This window comes from Lycium ferocissimum, unplaced genomic scaffold (genome assembly GCF_029784015.1).
Source record: "Lycium ferocissimum isolate CSIRO_LF1 unplaced genomic scaffold, AGI_CSIRO_Lferr_CH_V1 ctg3230, whole genome shotgun sequence".
In the NCBI taxonomy this organism is placed as follows: domain Eukaryota; kingdom Viridiplantae; phylum Streptophyta; class Magnoliopsida; order Solanales; family Solanaceae; genus Lycium; species Lycium ferocissimum.
This window is the reverse complement of record NW_026725369.1, coordinates 200,257-226,936: the sequence shown is the minus strand read 5'-3', so window position 1 is coordinate 226,936 and position 26,680 is coordinate 200,257. Positions and strand designations below refer to the sequence as shown.

The 26,680-nt window shown below is 30.9% G+C and overlaps 1 long non-coding RNA gene and 3 other non-coding genes across 5 annotated transcripts; 3 read left to right on the top strand and 1 right to left on the bottom strand.

The window, feature by feature from the left end:
* Window positions 1-2,102: 2,102 nt before the first annotated feature.
* LOC132044020 (uncharacterized) lies at window positions 2,103-3,105 on the bottom strand. 2 transcript variants are annotated; one of them, XR_009412000.1, is made up of 2 exons: window positions 2,761-3,105; window positions 2,103-2,452 (listed from the first exon to the last, which is right to left on the bottom strand). It is a non-coding gene; the product is annotated as an uncharacterized LOC132044020 (long non-coding RNA). The 2 variants fall into 2 exon arrangements; XR_009411999.1 differs by having other exon boundaries at window positions 2,103-2,288.
* LOC132044025 (U6 spliceosomal RNA) lies at window positions 2,152-2,254 on the top strand. Its single transcript, XR_009412002.1, has one exon. It is a non-coding gene; the product is annotated as a U6 spliceosomal RNA (small nuclear RNA).
* LOC132044027 (U6 spliceosomal RNA) lies at window positions 2,311-2,417 on the top strand. Its single transcript, XR_009412004.1, has one exon. It is a non-coding gene; the product is annotated as a U6 spliceosomal RNA (small nuclear RNA).
* LOC132044024 (U6 spliceosomal RNA) lies at window positions 2,618-2,724 on the top strand. Its single transcript, XR_009412001.1, has one exon. It is a non-coding gene; the product is annotated as a U6 spliceosomal RNA (small nuclear RNA).
* Window positions 3,106-26,680: the final 23,575 nt, after the last annotated feature.

Below are 26,680 nucleotides of genomic sequence, written 5' to 3'. Positions count from 1 at the left end.
ATGTTGACGATCCTGCCTCCAAACCCACTCTTCTATATAGTAAGTAAAATAGAAATGTAATTCTAACCAACAATCAAACTCGTGTTTTTGCCTTCCTAATCGAGTTCATACCTCTAATGAAATGCTATATTGAAAATTAGACTCCCTCTGTTCCATAAAAATTGTCTTACTTTTTTTATTAGTTTGTTCTAAAAAAATTTAACACATTTTTATATTTAAAAATAATTTAACTTTATAAAATAATTTATAATTACATAAATATTTAAGACTTATTTTATATTACACATTTTAAAATTCTCTTTTTATTTTGTTAATTTTGTATCAAGTTAAATTAATTAAAAAAAAAAAATCGGGACGAAGACAGTAACATTACCTCAAAAGACTCACAAGAATATTAATGGAGTACACGTTCCCATTGTCCCACATGCTGTTCACTGTTTGTGAGTCTTCAGACAATTACTGCCAAGAATTTGTTTTCTCAAAAATTGCCACGTAGCCTCTATAGACTCTTCCATGCAACAGTGCTTGCGCATATTATATATTAAAGAATAAATCTAAAGTGAAAGGTGGAAAAACATTTGGTGAAAGCCAAAGAATTTCCCCAGCAAAGAAAGGTTAGCCCCTAAAGAAATAAAATGAGGCAAAAACAGAGAGTTATGGGATTTTCTTTACAAGGGTGGTTGCCCCTCTCTGTTTACCCTATGATTTTTTTTTTTCAAAAAAAGAATCATAAATCAACAACCCTTGGATTCATGTTGATTTTCTTGGAAATTACTGAATCTTGGAACATGGAAAACATCATACATTGTTTCTTCAACTTCAACATCAACATCTACAGTCATTCCTCTGTTTTTCTCTCTATAATAATAATAGAGGCAGTGATGATAATGATGATTAATTCTGGGCTAACCGGGTCGGGCACAGAGACTATCCGACCCGTATCTTGGCTTGGCAAATCACCTTTGCAGCCATGGCGTGGTCGCCTCTCTTTTGCATCGATCTCTTTGCACATCTGAGCCTCTAATTACTGAAATACACATGAACTAATACTTTTTGGTCTTGTAAATTTATTACTCCCTCTATCCCAATTTATCTAAGCTTTACTTTTTAGGTTATTTGTTAAAATTCTGTGTCGAAGTCATATAAATTAGGACAGAGGGAGTAATTACTTTTTGCTCCAAAGTTTCAGCTTAAGCTTCGGTGGCCTCACTCTTCTTTGGTATGCTAATCTTTTTCTTTTCACATGTTACTCAATATTCTTTCTGCCTTAAAATATTTGTCACATTTACATTTTTTGAAAATATTTATAAGGATAACATTTTGATTATTTTAATCTCTTAACATATTTTATTATGTTCTCTCATTAATATATATTTACTCCATTAATAATAAAAAAAAAAAAATATTGGTATGTGTACTTATAAAATCAGTCCATTGATATATTTAATACAAGAATAAAATGAGAAAAAGCGATTTAATTTTATCTTGGGTAAAATGAAAGTATTTTTAGTTTTAATTCAGACTTTTACCTGATTTATATGCAAAAATTTTGCTTTAACATTTTGCGTGCTAATATACATTTTTTGGTTTGGAAATCAAAGAAAAAGAAAGACAAATGAAGAGTAAAGATACTTATGCTTGATATTTTTATTTCAGTTTGAGAACTCTGAAAAGAAAGCAATTGCAATAAATTAGAAACCTAATATTTCAAATGCATTGCATCGATGAATAAGTATGTATTTTAAATACTTTATAACACCAATATTAATATGTCTTATATGTACATTGTATTTTAGTAAAAAGATTAATTATATAACTAAAATTATATATTCAAACATGGTATATCTTTTTTTTCCCCCTCTCTCTCAATCTTCGAGGGGAAGACCAAAAATTCCCTTCCCAAATACACTCAATCTTTTAGCATTTTCTTATTACTCTGGATGGAGAATAAAATTATACTCCAGCAAGGTCATTTGTCCAGTGAAGTGAGATAAGAAAGAGGACGACCCATTATGATTAAGTCCAGGCACAACTGGGCTTCGTTCAGGCCCATGCCAAAGAAAAAGCCCAACTAGCAAGCTATTTCTCCCACATCGAATGCAGAAAGCTTCTTAGCTGAGTTTATATCGCAGAACATTTATACCTATAGTTGTCCCTTCGGGGACATCCGATAAAATTGGAACGATACAGAGAAGATTAGCATGGCCCCTGCGCAAGGATGACACGCACAAATCGAGAAATGGTCCAAATTTTTTTTCTAATCATTTTCTTTGTTTTTGCTTTTTTTACTCATCATGTTCTGTCAAAATTTTAACCTACGCTAGCAATTTTGGGCTTGGAAGATTTAGCTCAGAGAAGATTAGCATGGTCTCTGCGCAAGGATGACACGCACAAATTGAGAAATGGTCCAAATTTTTTTTTCCAATCATTTTCTTTATTTTTGCTTTTTTTACTCATCATGTTCTGTCAAAATTGTAACCTAAGCTAGCAATGTTGGGCTTGGAAGATTTAGCTCGAGAAGATTAGTTTCAAAAAAAAATCGAGAAATGGTCCAAATTTTATTTCCAATCATTTTCTTTGTTTTTGCTTTTTTTACTCATCATGTTCTGTCAAAATTTTAACCTAAGCTAACAATGTTGGGCTTGGAAGATTTAGCTCAAAGAAGATTAGCATGACCGCTGCGCAAAGATGGCACGCACAAATTGAGAAATGGTCCAAACTTTTTTTCCAATCATTTTATTTGTTTTTGCTTTTTGTTACTCATCATGTTCTGTCAAAATTTTAACCTAAGCTAGCAATTTTGGGCTTGGAAGATTTAGCTCAAAATGGAATTGTTCGGAAGAGAACATGTGTTTCGGCACTGCACAAATAAGATTCAGTTATATATTATAATATATATGTGATTTGTCTAAGCAATTTTTTTGAGATTTTCAAGAGGTCAATATCAAGATTTGCTTTTTAGTTTATTGATGTGAGGATAATTTAGAAAATTTCCTCTTTCAAGCTTCCTTATAAGCAGAAGAGTTAGCAAAGGTACAAACAATCCGATTTAGCCAGTGAGCAAGCATGTCCGCTTTCGATTCAATATCTCTATTAACACCCGAAAAATTATATGCCTCTATAGTAGCCTGCCCTATTTATTCCCGAGGGACAGAGGTGAGAGGAGGCTAGGTTAGCCAAAGGATAACCCATAGACTTCTTTTTAAATGTGAATATGCATGTCAAATACTCTCCAACATTGAGTAATGAGTGCTGTGAACATATAAATTTAACACTTAATAGATAGTGTTAAAATTTGGAGCAATATTTGTTGTTGTTGTGTGCGTTATTTGGTGTTAAAAATTAAAGTAAAAGAGGCAACTCGCTAGTTGATAATCGAATACTCAGAAATTGTCATTAAAAAAGAAGTTTGTCATCAATAGATAATAGCCAACATCATCACTAGTTGATAGGCTACGACAATCGTGGTCATTGATGCAGCTCATAAGCAAATCGATACGAACAATATTCTTTTCCAAGTCAGATGTTATTTATTGCTATATTATTAATATTTGTATCACAATTTTTACTACAAATATGTGTTGCGATCTAACAATCTCCTAACCTAGGTTGGGGTGGTCAATGAGTTCACGTTGATGGAATGGATAACACTTATATTTTATTTTAATTTTAAACTTTGAACTCCCGCTTATAAAAATAAAGAATATTTTGATGTCCACATGATGGAAGGATGATTTACATCTCTAGATCAGGCATCAATAAGCACTTTGAACCAAATGGCCCAAAGTCTGTTAAAACAAAGAGAGAAAAGGGACGGGTTTCATTAGTTGTTGTTTTTTCCCCTTATGGTACTTTCTTATGTTTCACAAATCACATGTGGTGATGTGGGTGATGTTCCCCTGAATATGAAGATCAAGTTGTCTACTATTATTTCACAAAATTAGACACGTTATTTTCAAGAAAATAGTTATAATAAATAAATAATAAAGTTGTAATCTTTTAATTATTTGAGTGCAAATTATATTAATAGTTTATTTTAGTCAAGCTTTTGAGAAGTTAAAACAAAAATTAAAGTGTTAAACCAAATTTTTAGGAAAAAATAAAGTGTTTTGATTAGTAGTAAAAAATATTTTCCAAAAGCTCAAAAAACTTTTTTTGGGAAGTACTTTTGGAACTTATGCCGGATTCAAATTGATGCTCTAATATTGGGAAATATGTTTTTCAAATTAATTAACTAAACACAGATTATTACTCTTCAAAAGTACTTGGTCAATCAAATTAGGCTGAAATTATCGACAGACTCTTCAACTTATTCGTGTATTCTACTTAAACCCTCGAACCGAGATTTATACCATCTGAACCCTCAAAGATCACTTTTGTTGTGCTATTTAGAAAAGAAAAGGACTTGCCAATCAGAAAAATATACTGACTCCGTCTCAATTTATGAACACTTTTTGTTTTTTGAGAGTGAATTTGACGAAATTTTAAAATTAAATTAGATTAGATTAACTTAATATTTTACTATTAAAACTTATATATTTGAAAACTAAATGAAAAGTACTATAAGTTATAATTTTTCTCTTATAAATTTGGTGAAAAATATAATTTAAATATTGATTAAAATTTATGCAATTTTTTAACTTTTGAGAAGTAAAAAATATCATATGAATTGAGATAGAAGGAGTATATCCAAGTGAAATGTCACCTGGTAAATTACCATTTACCTCAAAAGCATCACAAGAGCATAAATGGAGAACATGTTTCCATGTCCCACGTGCTGTTCACTGTTTCTGAGTCAGACAATGACTTGAATTTGATCCGAACACACACAAAACCAAACTTCTTGTTTTTTGAATTTAACAGCTACTTTTTGCTCAAAAGTTTGCTTTCTTTCACTATGAGTGTGGCCGAACTGATATAATTGCTACGAGAAAAGGCCATAAATAATCCTTTATTTATGGAGCAGATCTAAAATGATTCCTTAATTATATATTAATTGATTTTAATCCTTTAACTACTTAAATACTTTTTTTTTCAAACCTTTCTCTCTCTCTCTCTCCCCGCTTTTTTTTCCTAAGTTCATTCTTCAACCTCAACTTTTTTTTTCAAGTTCTCTCTCGCTTTTCGTAACTGACGGAGTCCGGCGGTTTTGTAAAAAAAAAAATGAAAAAACCGACAGACTCTCATCGGTTTTTTTTTTTTTTTGGATAATTAAAGAATGAAATGTATGAACTTGGAATCGAACCCGGATATGTTCCTTGGCATTAAAGGGCTTTACCACTAGACCACTGATATTCTTTGTTCATATACTTACATTAATTTAATTTATACTATTTTTTCGCTCTAAAAACCGACGGACTCCTTCGATTTTTTTTATAAAATAATTAAAAATTAAAATAAAAAACTGACGGACTCCATCGGTTTATTTTAGAAAATAATTATATTTTTACGCAGATTTTTGAGCAAAAAATAACCGACGCGCGATCCATCGGTTTTCTTAAAAAATAAGATTTAAAAAAATTATTGAAAAAACCGACGGAATCCGTTGGTTTTTCTGTCAGTTTTTGCCAGTTTTTTAGTAGTGTTTAAAAAGAATGGTTACAGAAATTGCGTGCCTGAGTTTATTTTTTTGAATTTCAGAGACTCGAGAGCCACACCAGTGCCAGAATGCTCTTTTTTTTTTTCTTTTCTTTTTTTAACAAGAGGAACTTGAGGAAAAAGAAGCGGGGGAGAGAGAGAGAGACAAGTTTGAGGAATGGTTTAACATTAATCTCATGGAGGTTTATGGGTTTGTACGTTGTTTGCATAAAAAATAGACGGAGACCAAATTCGATAAGTTTTTGAATTAGTTAAAGGACTAAAACCGGTAAGTATATAGTTAAGGGACCATTTTAGACCTACTCTCATAGATAAGGGACTATTTATGGCCTTTTCTCTGATTGCTACTGTGAAAGTTATTCTTACTAACAAATGTTTTTCATGGAAAAACATATTTTTAAACTGTTTTTAATATTTGATGCAGGTGAAAAATATATTTTGTAAAATATTTATAGTATTATATTAATAATAATATTACTTCCTCCATCACAATTTATACAAAAGTTGACTAGGTTGGGGAAACTTCAAAAAAAAAAAAAAAAAAAAAGAACGAAGTGAAGGATAAACGTGTATACATACGTATTGAATACTCTATCAAATGATTAATGATGACCCGAATCCGTATTTTTTCTATAAAAAATAGAAGAATTGGTATGAGTCGACTTTACATTATTGTATACGTCCATTAGTCCGATCTTTTAGGAACTATCCATAATAACGAACTTGCAAAATGGATCTCTTTATTATAAAGAGATTCATCGTTTCTGACCCTGCTTCAACTTAATTGTTATTTGAACAAGTAAAAGTTATGTCTTGATCCAAGTGGGGATAGCATTTCTCTTCTACATGTCCATAGAGTTTTGAAAAGTTCAAATATCTCAGAGATAGATAAAAATGTAGGAATTTCTCGAACAAATTGCACTCCTTCGTATACGTCAGGAGTCCATTGATGGGAAGGGCAAGAGAAGGCTTGAACCCAATTTCTATGGTAATAAATATGAGCGCAATTGAAATTCCTGAAGAATTATATACTTGTGTATTGATAAGACCGTTCACTACTTCTTGAAGCTCAATCTCTCCCCCAGATGAATCATATAGCCAAGAGAAATCACGAAAAAAGAATAGAAAAGCTTGCCTCACTCGTGAGTAAATATTTCACAGTAGCCTCGTTAAACGTACATCTTTCTTGGTATATTCAGATAATAGGTAGAGCATAAACTGAAACATTCTAGAGTTACAAAGATAGTTATTAAATTGTTAGCACCGCATAAAAAACATTCCCTAGAGTAGTTGTTAATACGAATAAGAGAAATTATGTTATAGCCATTTTTGTACATCCAATGTACTCTACCGATAGAGGAATAGCTTTCCTGTTATAACGGGTAGTTCAAAAGGATTTCCCGTCAACAATTTATTCTGACTCAATTTTATAGATTCTTCGACAATTTTTATATTAATAAATCTTACGTATTTGGTAGTAAATCACAATATGTGAAAAAAGTTGAAGAAAATCATAGTTAAAGAAAAGGTTGTTTGACTCTCCAAACTGATCAACATTCGTATGAATTGGGACGGAGAGAGTAACAAATTAGATATTATTTAATGAAACTCTTGAGTATTGATATTACATAATAATGTTGAAGCAAATTATATGAAACTAAACGCTACAGATAATTTCTTTAAAAATGACTTGCTTAAAGAAAATCATCCTTTGTGCGGTATTCATTTTCTGGATTTAACTAATCTTGATTAGTGCCAGAAATTTTTTGACTCAAATTTTTTGAGTAAAGTTGAAGATTTTTGGGTAAGGATGAAGAGCTATTTATTATTAGAGGTATTAAATAGATGGGTTGAGTTGGGCAGATTTAAATAGGCTAAACTAATAAACCCTTCAAAAGATACTTGAACTGAAGTGAATTTTGATCATGTCAAACGCACTCATATGCATTTGTAAGTGCATACAAGCCCAGATAGGAACGGAACCATGAATCTGACATTTTTTTTTTATACAAAGTAAAAACTTTACTCCCTAAATCCTTTACCTCAACAATTTTCAAATGTTACTTAACCTCTGAAATGAACTTCAGGTGGGAGTAAGCCCGTTAAACGGTTGGGACATGCCCGAACCGGCAACCGGATATAAAACCGGCCGGTTGCCGGTTAACCGGTTCCAAACTTAGAAACTGGAACCAGCCGGTTCAAACAATTAAAAAACTCTTTTTGTTTTTGTTTTTGTTTTTTGTATAGTATATGTATATTATAGTATTTTTTAGTATATTGTAGGTATATTTATATATGTTATATAAGTTTATAAGTAACCCATTTGTTTATATATTTAAGATAACTTTTGAAACTTGATAATATATATATATATATATATATATATATATATATATATATATATATATATATAAAGTTTATATGCTTATATATTATACTATATATATGTGTGTATATATATATATATATACACACATTAAATTATATGCTTAAGTTATACTACATATACCTAAATATACTAAGATACTATAACTTAAGTTTTTTCTAAGTTTATAAATTCCTATTTTATAACTTAAGTATATTCTTAGTATATTTTAGTTAATTTTCAAGTACATAAATTTGTATTTTTTAATTTAAGTAGATGTATATTATAAGTATATTTTTAGTATATTTTAGGTATATTCTTAACTTAATATAAGTAAAAATATGAAAACAAGTAAATAGAAGAAAGCTCAATGAATCATATATTTTATTCATTCATGGATAACATGTATTTGCAAGTTATAGTTTTTTTAAACTTGCAAATACTACATGAATTGCAAAAAAGTAGTAGAATAATAAAATCAAAAAGTGTCAATCATTCGACTAATATCCGTCATATCATATTCGGTCATGGAGATATCTTCAAAGTCTTCCATTTGGTCTATTTCACTTGCTATCAAATCTTCAATCTCTTCCTCTTCGCCTTCCACAGCTTCTGAGTTTTGGTTGCGTCGCTCCGATCTAATACAATCGTGAATGCAAACTAGTACTTGAAAGCTAAATCTGGATAATGAGTGTCTATGGTCTCCAATTTGTTGTCTTCCTTGGGTAAATGCACTCTCCGAAACCACGGTTGATATTTGAACCGTAAGGATATTTCGAGTCATCGAGTCATTCTTGAAAGTACTAGATGACTCGCCTTGTATCACTTTCACCATGCTAAGACGTCCAAATCATCTAGTTGGTTGATATCCACATTTGGCTGCATCAAATAAAGGTGATATTCATCAAAGTTTGCATTATGAGAAGGAGTTGGATGTGAATGTAAAACTTTTAAATTCGACAAACCCGACAAGCCCTTTTTGCTACTTTGAGAAGTACTAGGGGGTGGATCAACGGGTGTAGCACTTTCTTTTAAATTAGGATAATGACTAAAAACTTTTTAAAACTCGGCATCAATCGCGAGCTCGGCTTGCTCTAAAGATGGTTCAACTTCCTCGTCAATTTCTAAATAGTTATAAATTTGACCAACCAATGCTCTAGTATAAAACTTTTAAAACAAGGATTTAAAAGAGAACCCAATATAAATAAAGTTGGGATTGGAAAAAAATACTTCTTAAATTTTGTTGTCATATTAAAAATAGCCGCTTGATAACCGATTTTATCTTTATACTTATGTAAAACTCTAGCTATTTCAGCTAAGTAGGCTAAAATTTCGATTACCGTGGGATAGAATTATCTAGAAAAAACAAGAGTTACATTATAAAATTTTTGTAAAAGTTCAATACATTCCTTAACATCTTCCCAATCGATAATATTTAACCAATCATCACTATCCGTATTAAAATGGTTGTGAACTTGTTGTATGGAAATCGAATAATCATATGTTTGTTGTAACATAATGTAAGTGTAGTTCTATCTAGTGTCAACTTCTACTTGAATTTTTCTTAGTCTAAGGCCATTTTACACACAAGAATTCTTATAATCTCTCATTTTTTGCCTATTAACATTAGAAAATATAAAACCAACCACATTTCTAACTTTTTGAATAAAATCTTCAAAATAGTCAAGACCACTCAAACAATCAAGTTTAAAATGTGACAATTACATCTCACATGAAAAATATTTTTTAATGGAGGGTTTAATACCCTTTTTAAAAGACCAACCGCTTTTGTATTAAAATAATCAAGACAAAGTCTTTTTCAAAAAAAAATCATAATAGTTTAAAATGTAAAAATTTTCCGTCATGACGACCTTTCCCTTCATCATATAAAAATATTTTCACCCAATTATCATCAACCCAATGACATGCAATAGCAAAAAAATCTAACTTGTTAAGACTAAAACCCAAATCGGTGGTAAGAGAAACACTACAATTTAAAGAATTAAATACATGTAAAATCTATATTTTGTATATAAATCTATAATATCTAATAAGCAATATCCTCAAACATTGGATTGTTTTATAACTATAAAAAGAAAAATGATAAACAATCATAAAAAGTTATTTCTACACGCTTTTTTTCTTGTCATAAAAATTTCTACGTTGATATTGTTTGTTGAATACCCCCACATTTGAAAAAATTTTCCGTCATGACGACCTTTCCCTTCATCATATAAAAAAGCTATAATTCACCCAATTATCATCAACCCAATGACATGCAATAGCAAAAAAATCTAACTTGTTAAGACTAAAACCCAAATCGGTTGTAAGAGAAACACTACAATTTAAAGAATTAAATACATGGCGCAAATAAAATCTATATTTTGTATATAAATCTATAATATCTGCTCTATAAGTACTTCTAAGAATATCCTCAAACATTGGATTGTAACAACATTGAATATAACTAACAAACCCCAAACCTGAAGGAAAGAAAAATGATAAACAATCATAAGCTACCATTTTAGTTATTTCTACACGCTCTTTTTTCTTGTCATAGCTAAAATTTCTACGAGTTCGTGGGTCTATTGTTTGTTGAATACCCCCACATTTGAACCGGTTTGCTCTCCCCAAACATCCCTATGTTTACCTTTCATATGATTCGTTAGTGAACCCGTTTCACCATCCTTACTAGTTTGTTGCCTAAAAATAAATTCTTGTTTACATAAATTACATGTAACTGTTTGTCTTTCCTTATCATTAGTCATAAATTTTCAAATTCTAGCGGTTGGCCTACGATTCTTGGCGGTTTGTCTTGTGTATGAGATTGGGCAGGACCTGTATCTCCTATAGGATTTTCGGGGGCTTGTGTTTCATCATCATCATCATTAATTTCATTAAAAGATCTAGTATAGTGTTGTTGCATTATCTCATGATCTATATCAATACCTAAATTAGGTGTTTCGTTCAAAAATGTTTCCTCATTAAACCTACCCCTATTAATACCACTACTACCGGCATCACGTCTGAATCTCTTCGATATTATTAAATAGAATTAATTTAAATTACACTCAAATAAATCACAAGAAAATAAATTGTAACAAATTAAATTGCTAGAATTAAATCGTGTAAATTAGATAGCAAAAAATAAATATAGAGTTGGAACGAAGGTACTAAATTGCCGGACTAATTTCCACCAAAGTGAAGGCGGCTAGAATTGCAAATCCACCAAAGCTTTGGAGCTACTTCGGATTGTTGCAAAATCACCAACTCCACCTATAAATTTTTTTTATAATTGCAAAATTAATAATTGAAACTAGAATAAAATTTATAATATTTAATGGAGAGACACTTAAAGTTGCTAATTATTGCAAAATAGCTATAATTGAGAGAAATTGAGAGAAAGAGAAGAGTGAATTGCTGTGGATTAAAATTGAAAATGGAGAGGGGTTTATATAGGGGTAGGCGATGAATTAAAGTGTAAAAAAAAAGTTTGGGGGGGGGGGGGTGTTGGGGGGCCAAAAGGGGTGTTTGGAGCCGTTGGCAACGGCCGTTTTTGCAAAATGGACCGTTGCCCAACGGTCCAGCCCAGTCAGCCAACGGCTATATTTAAAAAAAAAAAAATTGACCGGTTAATCGGTTTTAACCGGCCGGTTTCGGTTTACCGGTTAACCAGTCCCAAAAATTGAAAACCGCACTGGTAAAAAAAACACCGGTAGACCGGTCCATTGGTTCCGGTTTCGATTTCGGTTTAACCGGTTAGACTGGTCCAACCGGTCCATTTTTAGGTTGTTCCTACTGAACAGAATTGTTCCATTATTACGAATAGAACACCCTTTTCGGAAATAATCGACTGAACAAGAGTGGTCCATAGGATAGTCATATTATAGTCGCGCGAGCGGTGGTGGACGAACGGAAGCGAGATCAATCCAACATTGGTGAGAATCCAATGCCCCGTCAATGAAATTTAGGAGGAATCAATTAGGGACATCAATTCAAATCCTGAGAGAGATTTTATATTTTATTTTTTTTTGTTCTTTTTTTGAAATATAACCTTGATATGGTTCTTCAAAGCGAATAAAATTATTATTTGCTAGCCTGATGCAGTGATACAATCATTAATACAAAAGTTAAAAACTTAATGATAACTCTATGAAGAATCATTGGTGGGAGAAAGCGATTGCAGATGCACTTGAATGTCGTTTGGTTCATATTGAAGTGACATATTAACTTTTGTAGAGATTATAAATTAAAACGATAAAATTGAAGAGATTAAAAACGACTTAACATTTAACAAAGTCACATATTTTAATAACGAAAAAAGGTCAAATATATTCCTCTATTTTGTTTTATTAGCTAACTTTATCATTCATTATACATTGCAGCTAAATCTAACTTTGCCGCCTTCAAACTTAACAAAATACACGTAATTGATGGAATCTCCCAAATTGACCCAAAATATCCAATTTAACTAAAATAACGCACTCCCTCTTTTAATCCACCCCGACCCAAAAGCTCACAACATGGGTCTTCAGATTTATCATCTTCTGCGTAAAGAAGCTCAAAAAAATTTAATCTAATCCCTCCAATTCTCTAAGAAGAAGCATACTTTCTTTTTAGTTTATCTAAAAAAGAATGTCATTTTTTCATATTTAGAAATAATTTAACCTTATAAGATGATTTACAACCACACATTTTATGGTTTATTTTGGATCACAAATTTTAGAAGTCTTTATTTGTTTATTTTAAACTTTAGTCTTATCAAATGGTGCGGAGATGGCAGTCAACTTCCATAAACTCTTGAACGAAAAAGGGGACCGAGACATGGTATTGGGAGATTTGGAGTACTCTGATAGGCGTCGTGATTTTGGATATTGTAGGAGTATAAAGGTCGAGGAGATTAAGGTGTTGTGCGTCGGATGCGCAAGGCAAGAGTGACTCGACCTAACGAGATCCCTGGAGAATTTTGGAAAAGTGCAGGCAAGGTAGGCTTGGAGTGGCTGATTGGGTTATTTAATGTCATTTTCAAGAAGGCGAAGATGCCTGAAGGATGGAGGTGGAGTACAATGATTTCTTTGTACAAGAACAAGGGCGACATTCAAAGCTACAACAACTATAGAGGTATCAAGCTGATAAGCCATACTATGAAAGTATGGGAAAAGGTGCTGGAGATGAGGATAAGGAGAGGCATGTCTATTTTAGAGAATTAGTTCGGATTCATGCCGGGGCGCTCTATTACAAAAGCCATTCATATTATAAGGAGATTGGTGGAGCAGTATAAAGAGCGGAAGAGGGACTTGCATATAATATTCATCGACCTAGAAAAGGCTTGCGACAAAATGCCAAGAGAGGTTTTATGGAGATGCTTGAAGGCTAAAGGTGTACCCGTCACGTATATTAGAGAGATACAGGACATAAATGATGGAGTCAATACCGGGGTAAGGACAATAGGAGGAGACTCGGAGCATTTTCCTGTTTTGATGGGATTGCATTAGGGATCAACTCTTAGCCCGTTTTTATTTGCCTTGTTGATAGATGGATTGACGCGACAAATCCAAGATGAGGTGCCTTTGTGTATGTTATTTGCGAATGACATAGTCATTTTGATTGACGAGACTCGCAACAGAGTCAACGCTAAGCTGGAGGTTGGAGATAGACTTTAGAGTCTAAAGGATTTAAGTTGAGTAGGACCAAGACAAAGTACTTGGAGTGCAGGTTCAGTGGCGTACCACATGAGGCTGACGTGGAAGTGAGGCTTGGTACCCAGGCCATCCAAATGAAGGGAAATTTTAAGTATCTTGGGTCTATTATACAAGGAAATAGTGATATTGACGATGATGTTACACATCGTACTGGTGCAGGGCGGATGAAATGGAGGCTCGCTTCCTGAGTGCTGTGTAACAAGAAAGCACCACCAAAACTGAAAGGCAAGTTTTACAAAATGGTGGTTAGATCGACTTTATTGTACAGGGCGGAGTGTTGGCTAGTAAAAAACTCTCACGTTCAGAAGATGAAAGTCGTTGAAATGAAAATGTCGCGATGGATGTGTAGGCACACTAAGAGAGATGGTATTAGGAATGAAGATATTCGAAACAAGGTGGGAATGACATCGGTGGAACATAAAATGCGGGAAGCGAGGCTGAAATGTTTTGGGCATGTGAAGAAGAGAGACACATATGCCCCAGTGCACAGGTGTGAGAGGTTGGCTATGGACCGTTTCAGGAGAGGTAGAAGTAGGCCAAAAAAGTATTGAGGAGAGGTGATTAGACAGGGCATAGCGCTGTTTCGATACCGAGGACATGGCCTTAGATAAGAGGTTATGGAGGATTCAGATTAGGGTAGAAGCCTAGTAGGTAGTTTCGCTTATTCTTTTGTACTAGTAGTCATAGTCTTGCTCATTCGTTTATTGCCCTTTGACTTCTACTTATATTTGTTGGGCCTTCTATTTCGATTATCTTATTTATTTGTGGTAGTTACTGCTCCTTTCTTTCCAGACTATTTTATCATGACTTTCTCATTTTCATATTGTTTTGATATGCTTGTCCTTATCTGACCTTGTTGTCTTGTTTTCTCTTGAACCGAGGGTCTCTCAGAAACAGCCTCCCTACCTTTCAAGGTGGGGTAAAATTTGCGTACACTCTATCCTTCCCGGACCCCACATTATAGGATTCATTGGGTATGTTGTTGTTGTTATTATTGTCTGATCAAATGGTGCCACATAAATTGAGACATAGAAGTACTAGTACTTGATTAACGAATTTCACATTTCGAATAGCTACGTATTCTAACTAGCAATCAAACTTGTGTTTTTGCCTTCCTGATCGAGTTCATACCTCTAATGAAATGCTATCTTAAAAATTAGACTCCCTTCGTCCTATAAAAATTAACTTCGTTCGTCCTATAAAAATTTTCTCACTTTTTTTGTTAGTTTGTTTTAAAAAAATTGACATATTTATATATTTAAAAATAATTTAATTTTATAAAATAACTTACATACACATAAATATTTAAAGTTTATTTTGAATCACAGATTTTAAAATTCTCTGTACTCAAAAGGCTCATTAGAATATTAATGGGGTACACGTTCCCAATGTCCCACATGCTGTTCACTGTTTGTGAGTCTTCAGACAATTACTACTTGAAATTTGATCCAAACACACACACAACCAAGAACATTTTTTCTCAAAAATTGCCACGTAGCCTCTCTAGACTCTTCCATGCAACAGTGCTTGTGCATATATACCGAGAAAATAAAACTAAAGTGAAAGGGGTAAAAACATTTGGTGAAAGCCAAAGAATTTCCCCAGCAAAGAAAGGTTAGCCTGTTAAGAAAATGAGGCAAAACAGAGAGTTATGGGATTTTCTTGACAAGGGTGGTTGCCTCTCTCTGTTAACCCTATGATTTTTCAAAAAAAGAATCATAAATCAACAACCCTTGGATTCATGTTAATTTTCTTGGAAATTACTGAATCTTGGAACAAGGAATAATATAAACATCAACATCTGTAGTCATTCCTCTGTTTTTCTCTCTGTTTCTTGATTTCTCCTTTTTGATCCATAATATAGTAATAATAATAGAGGCAGTGATGATAATGATGATTAATCATGGGCTAACCGGGTCGGGCACAGAGACTATCCGACCCGTATCTTGGCTTGGCAAATCACCTTTGCAGCCATGGCGTGGTCGCCTCTCTTTTGCATCTATCTCTTTGCACTTCTGAGCCTCTAATTACTGAAATACACATGAACTAATACTTTTTGTTCTTGTAAATTTATTACTCCCCTATCCCAATTTATGGACGCTTTACTTTTCAGTTTATTTGTTAAAATTCCGTGTCGATATCATATAAATTGAGACGGAGGGAGTAATTACTTTTTGCTCCAAAGTTTCAGCTTAAGCTTCGGTGGCTTCACTCTTCTTTGGTATGCAAATCTTTTTGTTTTCATATGTTACTCAATATTCTTTCTGTCTTAAAATATTTGTCACATTTACACTTTTTGAAAATATTTGTAAGGATAGCATTTTGATTATTTTAATCTCTTAACATATTTTATTATGTTCTCTCATTAATATATATTTACTCTATTAATAATGAATTTTTTTAAATATTGGTATGTGTACTTATAAAATCAGTTCATTGATTACTATATTATATAAGAGCAAATGTGAGGACTTTTGTAGTCCAAATAATTTTCCAATTTTTTAAAAACTTTTTAATTAATTACTTTTATGTCAAAACTAGAGTCTTATTTATTTAAAGTCAATTTTTTTATTTTTTGTTTTTAAAAAAAGAATCATTTTCAAATCAATCGAACCCTTGGACTTTTGTTAATTTTCTTGGACAATAATTTTCAAATTTTTTTTTAAAACTTTTTAATTAATTACTTTTAGGTTCAAATCAACATTTATTTAAGTCAATTTTTTTGTTTTTATTTTTAAAGTCTCCTTTTCAAATAATATAATAATAATAATAATTTTTAATTCTTTGATTTTCAGTGATGATTCTCGATATCCGATTAATTCAATTAATCCGGATAATTCGGGCAAAGAGACATCCGACCCGTATCTTGGCTTGGCAAATCACCTTTGCAGCCAAAGATTTTTTTCCATATCCATTTGCATATCGAACCCTAATCCACTGAAAAGAGAGGAGCTAAAACTTTTTCTTCTTGTAAGTTAAATTATGTATTTGTCTTAAAAGTTCATTAACTATTTAGATTATTTATTTAGAACTAAATAACTTGTCATAAAATTAGGATACATAAGTTATAATGTCAAATTTTGGTTCTAAATTTGATTTGAATTAAATAATTTCATCAAAATGGAAGTTAAAATATTAAAGGTTTTCAATGAAAATTTTCTTTATATAAAATATTTATCGTTGTTTTTATAATGGGTATATGATTGTTGTTGTTGTTGTTGTTGTTGTTTACATTTGTACTAACACAAATTATATTTCTTTAGTTAAATATATTTATTTTTATGATGAAATTTTTTAAATGTTGATATGTTTACTTATAAAATCAATCCATATTTCATACAAGAATAAAATGAGAAAAAACGATTTAATTTTATCTTGGGTAAAATGAAAATATTTTTAGTTTTAATTCAGACTTTTATCTGCTGTATATGCAAAAATTTTGCTTTAACATTTTGCGTGCTAATATTCATTTTTTGGTTTGGAAATCAAAGAAAAAGAAAGACAAATGAAGAGTAAAGATACTTATGCTTGATATTTTTATTTCAGTTTGAGAACTCTGAAAAGAAGGCAATTGCAATAAATTAGAAAACTCAATATTTCCTTATCAAAAAAATAAATAAATAGAAAACCCAATATTTCAAATGCATTATATCAATGAATAAGTATGTATTTTAAATACTTTATAACATCAATATTAATATGTCTTATATGTACATTGTATTTTAGTGAAAAGATTAATTATATAACTAAACTTATACATTCAAACATGTTATATATATATATATATCTATATATTTTTTTTTCCTCTCTCTCTCTCTAAATCTTCGAGGCGAAGACCAAAAATTCCCATCCCAAATACACAATCTTTTAGCATTTTTTTTTATTACTGGGAATGGAGAATAAAATTATAACCCAGCATTAGCAGGGTCATTTGTCCAGTGAAGTGAGATAAGAAAGAGGACGGCCCATTATGATTAAGTCCAGGAACAACTGGGCTTCGTTCAGGCCCATGCCAAAGAAAAACCCGACTAGTAAGCTATTTCTCCCACATCGAATGCAGAAAGCTTCTTAGCTGAGTTTATATGGCAGAACATTCATACGCTTGTCCCTTCGGGGACATCCGATAAAATTGGAAATACAGGAAGATTACAGAGATGATTAGACGGTCCCTCATTTTCTTTGTTTTTGCTTTTTTACTCATCATGTTCTGTCAAAATTTTAACCTAAGCTAGCAATTTTGGGCTTGGAAGATTTAGCTCCAAAATTTTATTTCCAATCATTTTCTTTGTTTTTGCTTTTTTTTTTTTACTCATCATGTTCAGTCAAAATTTTAAATGTTGGGCTTGGAAGATATAGTTCAGAAGCTAGCAAAATTTTTTTTCCAATCATTTTATTTGTTTTTGCTTTTTTTACTCATCATGTTCCGTCAATTTTAACCTACGGCAATTTTGGGCTTGGAAGATTTAGCTCAAAATGGAATCGTTCGGAAGAGAACATGTATTTCTAAGACTTGCATAAATAAGATTCAGTTATATATTATAATATATATATGTGATTTGTCTAAGCAATTTTTTAAAGATTTTCAATAGGTCAATTCCAAGATTTGCTTTTTAGCTTTACTGATGTGATGATAATTTAGAAAATTTCCTCTTTCAAGCTTTCTTATAGGCAGAAGAGTTAGCAAACGTACAAACAACCCGATCTAGCCAGTGAGCAAGCATGTCCGTTTTTAATTCAAATATAGCCAGAAAATTCTATGCCTCTATAGTAGCCTGCCCTATTTATTCCCGAGGGACAGAGGTGAGAGGAGGCTAGGTTAGCCAAAGGATAACCCATAGACTTCTTCTTTTTAAATGTGAATATGCATGTCAAATACTCTCCAACATTGGATAATGAGTGCTATGAACATATAAATTTAACACTTAATAGATAGTGTTAAAATTTGGAACAATATTTGTTGTTGTTGTGTGCGTTATTTGGTGTTAAAAATTAAAGTAAAAGAGGCAACATTGTCATTAAAAAGGAAGTTTGTCATCAATAGATAATAGCCAACATCACTAGTTGATAGGCTACAACAATCGTGGTCATTGATGCAACTCATAAGCAAATCGATACGAACAATATCCTTTTCCAAGTCAGATGTTATTTATTGCTATATTATTAATATTTGTATCACAATTTTTACTACAAATATGTGTTGCGATCTAACATTCTCCTAACTTAGATTGGGGTGGTCAATGAGTTCACATGGGTGGAATGGATATTCTCCTAACTTAGATTGGGGTGGTCAATGAGTTGGTGGAATGGATAACGCTTGTATTTTATTTTTAAACTTCGAACTCCTGCTTATAAAAATAAAGAATATTTTGATGTCCACACGATCGAAGGATGATTTACATCTCTAGATCAGGCATCAATAAGCACATTAAAGGTTCATGTGGCTGAAAAAGCTCTTAACTATTGAATCAAAATTGAATAAGTAGGTCTTTGAACCAAATGGCCCAAAGTCTGTTAAAACAAAGAGAGAATAAGGACGCGTTTCATTAGTTGTTGTTTTTTCCCCTGATGGCACTTTCTTATGTTTCACATATCGCATATGGTGATGTGGGTGATGTTCCCCTGAATATGAAGATCAAGTTGTCTACTATTATTTCACAAAATTAGACACGTTATTTTCAAGAAAGTAGTTATAATAAATAAATAAATAATTAAGGTTTAATATGTTAATTATTTGAGTTTAAATTATATTATTGTTTATTTGGCCAAGCTTTTGAGATGATAAAGTTTAAAAAAAAATATATATATATATATACATATATATATATATTTTTTTTTAAAAATTAAAGTATTTGACTAAGCTCTTAGGGAAAAATAAAGTGTTGTGAATAGTAGTCAAAATTATTTTTCAGAAGCCGGAAAAAACTTTTCTTGGGAAGTACTTTTGGAACCTATTACCAAATTCAAATTGATGATTTAACATTGAGGAATGTGTTTTTCAAATTAATTAACCAGACACAAATTATTACTCTTCAGAAGTACTTGGCCAATCAAACTATAATCTTTTTCTATGTTCTTCATATTTACTATTTATAGATTTATAGTTTTTTTAGGGGTCAAATTCATGAGTTTATTCTCTATCTAAATAATAAATAATAATTAATATAAATGAATAAATAAATAAAAAGGATGGTGTCGGTCCTATGTCCATGGCTCTCCAATTGGAATCTGTCGGTAAAAAAGTTTTAAGAGTCCGTTGTCACTTTTTCGGACGTAGTATTCGTTCTCAAGTTTTAAAAATTATTTTGGTCAGTGTTTTAGTGAATTTTTCCCCTTATAAGATTTAAAGATATTTTCGAGTTAAATATATGTGGTCACAAGCAATTTTCACTTTAAATACTCCTTCCGTTTCAAAGTATTTGTCGTAATTTTCTTTTTAATCCATTAAAAAAAATGTCTTTTTCTATTAACTTTAATTTAATTTCAACTTCTATACGTGTAAGGCCTACAAGATTCATCTCTAAAAACTATTTCTATAACATTTTAATTGAATCTATGGCCAAACCCTGTACTTAATCTTCTTCAATTGTCCTCTTATTTACTATTCATAGGTTTATAATTTTTTTTCAAATTCATGAGTTTATTCTCTCTCTAATATAAAAAGAAAGAAAAGAAAAAAAAACATGATGTTAATCCTCTGTGCGTGACTCTCCAACTGGAACCTGGCTGTAAAATATCTATAGAGTCCGTTAGATAAATATTATACACATCAGATATTTACATCATATTATATAAATTTAATATGATTAAATAATTTAATAAAATAAAACATCTATTGATTAATCATAATTAAATTAAAAACCTATGTTCAGGTATATGTTTTTTTTTTTTTTTTATTGACTTGACATATGTACGAGCAATTTTTTATCAAATCCGTGGACACTTGTGTGTTGAGTAATAAAGAATTACTTCCCAAACTCAGGTAAGCAACAGCGTGCTTCAGTTAACAAACTACAACATGAAACCTTGATTAATAAAAAAAAAAAAAAAAATAACAAACCACCGCAACCTTCTAAAAGAGGAGAAAAAAGAACAATAAAATGTAGACAGATGGATAAGTCTCAAGGAAAAAGACAAGAGTGCAATGGAAACCAACTATCTGAAACACTCAATCCTAAAATATTAGTAGCTTAAAAATATTCTCTCCGTTCTATATTAATTGTTTACATTACAATAAATATTCATCCCAAAATATTTATTAATTTACAAAATCAAGATAGAATTAATTAAGTTTTTTTTTTTTTACTTTGCCCTTAACATTAATTATTTTTTAAAGTAATCAATATTAATTAGTGTGTAATTAATGGAAAAGATATAAGAATAATATAATAAAAATATACTTTTATTTATGAGTTCTTAAAAGGAGTGTAAAGAGAAAAGTAGATAAGTAATATGGGACGGAGGGAGTAAAGATTAAAAGAAGATGAATACAATGAGCTAATCTAAGCTATTAATACACTACCAGCTAAAACCGCTAACGCCAATAACAAATCAGCTTTGTAACTAATTTAAGTTACTAACTTTCTAATTTCACACTACAATCCTCTAACTTCTAATATCAAAATACAATGTCATCGTGGTATTCGACAACTGGTTCGATATGTCACACTTGTACACGTTTCACCAAGAAGTACACTTCATTGAAATTAACACAATTTATAATTTCCGTTGCATTTATACAAGCATGTGTCCATCTCATCCCTGGATTGTTAGTGGGTGTTTGAATTGGCTTATTTTAAGTGTTTATTAGTTTTTAAGTATTTTTTTAGTTTTTGTGGTGTTTGACAATAACAAAAAAATGCTTAAAAGCACGTACTTTTAGGCATGAAAAGTACAAAAATAAGTCAAAAATTGAGTATTAACAACTTATGGCTTTTAGTTTATAAACTACTCCTTCCGTCTCATGATAAGTGTCATCTTAGAAAATCAAGATATAAATTAGCAAGTTTTTTTCAATTTTACCTTTAGACAAAAAATGACAAGTTAAAGTAACATCTAAATGATGATTGAACAAGCCACATAGTACTATGGTATTATTAGATTCCCAATGTTAAAAAGATTACTACTTGTGCATGCTCTAATTAAGAAAAAAAACTAATTTATTTTTATTATATGGGATAATTTAGTAAACTTCACATTGCATTATTGGTTTCTTAATATACGTGTTTTTTGCTAAGGTGACACTTATTATGGGACGAAGGGAGGACTTTTTAAAAGTCAGTTCAAACACCCTCATAGTAATCTGTAAAGCAGATTTCAATAAACCAGATCTGTTTTATAATCAGAAAACAGAAAGAAAAAATCATTTAATTAGAAATGTAGAAGAAACTGAAAATTATTCCGAGTCTACGTAATTCATTATGCATCCTAAAGGAATTTAACTCCCTTATTGTACCCGAAGATTTAGATTACTTGCCCGCAGGGTAGGATAGATACACCTGTTTGGAGTAGCGGTACCTCAAACGTCAATAATTTCGTCGAACTTAAGATAATTATGGACCACACAAAGACTCGATTTTGTTTGTAAGGAAAAAAATGCAGAAATTTCCATTAAAAAAACTGAGGCTAGTCCTCGTAATAGTGTGAACTAGGGGTGTATATGGACCAGGTTGGTTCGGATTTTTCAAAGACCAAACCAAACCAATTGCATCGGGTTTTTAAAAATATAAACAAAACCAAATCAACAAAAATCGGATTTTTCAACCTCGGGTTTTCTCAGTTTTTTCGGGTTTTTCAGGTTTTCTCCCTGTAAAGTCTTCATACAAAATATATAACTTGTACTTCAAATATTTCTTTAGTCCTAGTAAGATATGACTATCTAATTAAGATATTTATTAAGAAAATAACACAAAATGTGAGATGAGAGATGACATTGTACTAAAATATTCAACAACAAAAAAGTAATGAAATTGCATAAAATAAAATGATCATAATCTAAAAATACTAAGTCATGCTATAATAAATACGGCTAATTTATAAGGCATATAGAAAATGATCATAATCTAAAAGTACTAAGTCATGCTAAAATAAGTATGGCTAATAAGTATTAATTACATGACTACATATTAATTAAAGGAAAAAAAGAAAAGAAAATTAAGTTATGTAATTTCACTTTCTAAACCAATATAAAACTAAAGAATAGATATCCAATATTATTGTCATTCCTAGTGTTAGAATTGAATTTCTTTTGTTAGCATTAGTATTGATTCGATTTTTGTTGAGTTTTATTTGAGTTACTAATATCTATGGGCTATAAAATTTATTGGACCATTCAAAATTCTAATTCTAATTCGAAGCTTGAAATAATATGTTAAAAGACAAAAAACTACGAAAACGTTTAAGAAACATTTATAGTTTTACATTATACATAAATATTATGCATAAAATATTTTTGAAATTTTATAAATGTAATGTCGGGTTGGTTTGATTCAGTTTGACTTTTTTTCTAGTTAAAACCAAATCAAACCAATAGTGTTCGGGTTTTTCTTTTTAAAACCAAACCAAGTCAAACTAAGCCACTAGTCGAATTTTTTTCTCGGTTTGGTTCGGATTAGCGGTATGGTGCGGTTTGTCAATTTCCTTCTTACACTCCTAGTGTGAACATGTGCTATTGTGTCTTATCGGAAAAGTCGCAACTTATTGGATGTGAAAAGGTGCTATCAAATTGCATCATTTTTCGTGGTGTCTTTTCGAAAAGTACCTATTCATTTTTCATTCACACCTCTTAAAAATCCAACATGGGGCACCTGGTACAACAATCTTTTTTTAAAAAAAATTAATTTTCCACTAAGATGACTTAGTGGAGCTTTTATTTATTACTAGACGCGATTAGCCCGTGCACCAATATTTACATAGTTATAAAAGCAATGTCAAAGATTGTATATTCAATTTTCTTCACTTAAAAATTAGTAAAAATACAATAAAAAATGTTATTAATTATTATAACGTTTGGTTGTTTTCCTCATAAATAATAGTATAAGTTATACGGAAATTTATGTATTATCGTATAGATCATACATTACTACATTACTAATCGTTGTATTACAATTCCTACTATAATACCTACAATATTAATCCTTACATAACTTGTCTCTGAATAAACGATCCCTTAAGAATAGTTTAGTTTAAGGTCTTGGTGAAATATACATGCTAATTTAAGTCTTTGTAATTGTATGAGTACAATAATATTATTTAAGTATACCGTGCATAAACTATGCTTTGAAATTAGAATAACCTAAAATCTGATTGCAAGGAAATATTTCCTTATACGAATCTTCTAATTTTTTGTTGTTCCTACAAAATGAACATTCGATGAACATTTGTTTATTAAATTTGTATTCTGTGATTAAGAGTTTTGCCTATAATTAGTAATAACATGACCTTAAAACTCAAACTTATATATCATACAATTATAAATTTATAATATGCTATTTTATTTGGTTGAAGAATTGATTAGAAAGAACTATCAGAAATAAAAGTAGAGCCTGGTAAAATTCTATAAGAAGTGACATTTCTAGACGAATATTTTATGAAGAGTAGCATTCGGAGGAGTTATTTTTTCTCCACATCCACTGGATACATGCAGAAAGAAAAAAAATGATCAGATGAAGGCCACTTGGATACTTTTCTTTAATCTAATCTAATACTCTCTCCGTCCCACAATAAGTGTCACCTTAGCCAATTTTTTTATCCCATAATAAGTGTCACCTTAGGAAACCAATGCATATATTGACAAGTTTTTTCCTACTTTGCCCTTAGACAAAAACTAACAAATTTATGTATTCAAGACAAAAAACACATAAGAACTTGATATTATTGGATTTTTAATGTTAAAAGGCTTACTTTTCATGTATGCTCTAATCAAAAGGGAAAAATAATTTATTTTATTATATAGGGGTAGTAATAAACTTTACATTGCATTATTAATTTCTTAATATGTGTGTTTTTGACTCAGATAACACTTATTATGGGACGGGGGTAACACAATGAATTGAATAGTTAAATACCAAAAATGTTTTTTTGCCATAAAGAGTTGTTAGGCACAGAAGGGTAAGGAGAAATGAAATTGACAGGCAAAACAAAGATTGGGCCCACAAGTGCTTAACAAAATCCAACAAATACAGGGAAAAGTAAATGGGTCTACAGCCACAGAAAAGCTGATACAACAGAGCATAATGAATGCCAATATGGGCTAGTCTTTTTTGTCCAAAAGTGCAAAAGTACCTCAATAGAGCAATGTGGTACAATATCTTTGAAGCTTGAGAGCGAGGGCTTTTTGGTCAATTCACATTGACCCCAAGCTCCTCTATTCTACCCTTGGTCGACGACGATCCTTAAGTCCCCACCCATGCTTCTATTATAGTAGAAAAATAAAGAAAACAAGATAATGTTCCAAATCAAATAAGGTACAACAATCATGAATCAATGGCACTAAATATTTTTCTCTCCATCTCATTTTAACTCTTAGCTTTAGCGCAACAAAATTTATTCTGAAAAATCTGTCACTTAGGAATTCATGCTTAAATTGTCAATTATTTTAACTATGTCCTTTACATTAAATAGTTTTTTTTCTTGATATAGCTCAATTCTCAAAGTATCTAATTAATAAGGTTAACATTAAATAATAATTATACGGGGAAAGAACACCAATGCCCACTACACAAAATAATTACCCTTTCATGCCTTCCTTACTTTCATAACTCCAAAACTATTTACCCTTCCCACCTATTGTAGCTTTTATAGGTAATTGTCTCTTTTTTCTTCTTTTCCTTTTTATTTCTTTACTTCTTATCATCTTTACTTCTTCTTTTTTTCGATTTTTTCGTTTTTGTTCATTTATTTCTTTCCCAAATCATACTATTTTTATTTTCTTTTTTACCATAATTGAGTTCATATTTAATTCTAGCTCCTTTATTTGTATTTTTTCTCTATTTTTTTAAATTTCTTGTTCCTTTTTAATTTCATCTACTTCTTTTCTTTTTATTTTTTATCTGCATAATCTAATTTCATTCACCTTTTTTGTTAGTTTTATTTATTATTCTTTTTTTTAATTTCTGGTATTTTTATTTTTTTCTCTTTTTTTAATATTTTTTTAGTTCCTATTTTTTTTCATAACCTAATTCTACCTTTTGGCTCATTTTTTTATTTTTTATATCAATAGGAAGGATAACTGATATATTTTCTTATTTTTTTTTCTATATCTCAAAAAACAACATATTTTAGCATATAGTATACCAAATCAGTAGCAGTTGAAGTATACTATTGCAGTATACTATGATACCCACGTGATATATATCATGTACTAACATGGTAAGATGTGGACCGCAAGACATTCCTTCAAGAAAACACTTACCCCCATGACACCCATACGGATATATTATACACATAAAGTATCATAGAACGTTGGATCATTCCTTCGAAAAATACTACTCAGTCTTTAGTGATACCCATATGGTATGCCATATACTGATATGATATCATACAGGACTGGCAGTCCATTATTTCAAGAACACATTGAGTTCTCTATGATACCAACCTGGTATATCATATACTAACAATGTATCGTAGATAGTAGATTTATTCCAACACTGCTCAATCATATATGATGCTCACACGGTATATCCATATACAGTCAGGGTATTATAGAGGACTGGTTCATTTTTTTTTAAAGGCTCCTCGGTTCTCTATGATACCCACACAGTATATTCATATACTATCAGGATATCATAGAGGACTGGTTCATTTCTTTTTTTTTTTTTTTTTTAAAGAAAACACTTTTCGGTCTCCTCTATGATACCCACACGGTATATTCATATTATGTTAGTAGGTATCATAGAGAACTGGTTCATTTTATTTTTTTTTAAAAACTCCTCGTTCCTCTATGATACCCACACTGTATATTCATATATTGTCAGGGTATCATAGAGAACTGGTTCATTTCTTCGGAAAAATATCTCAT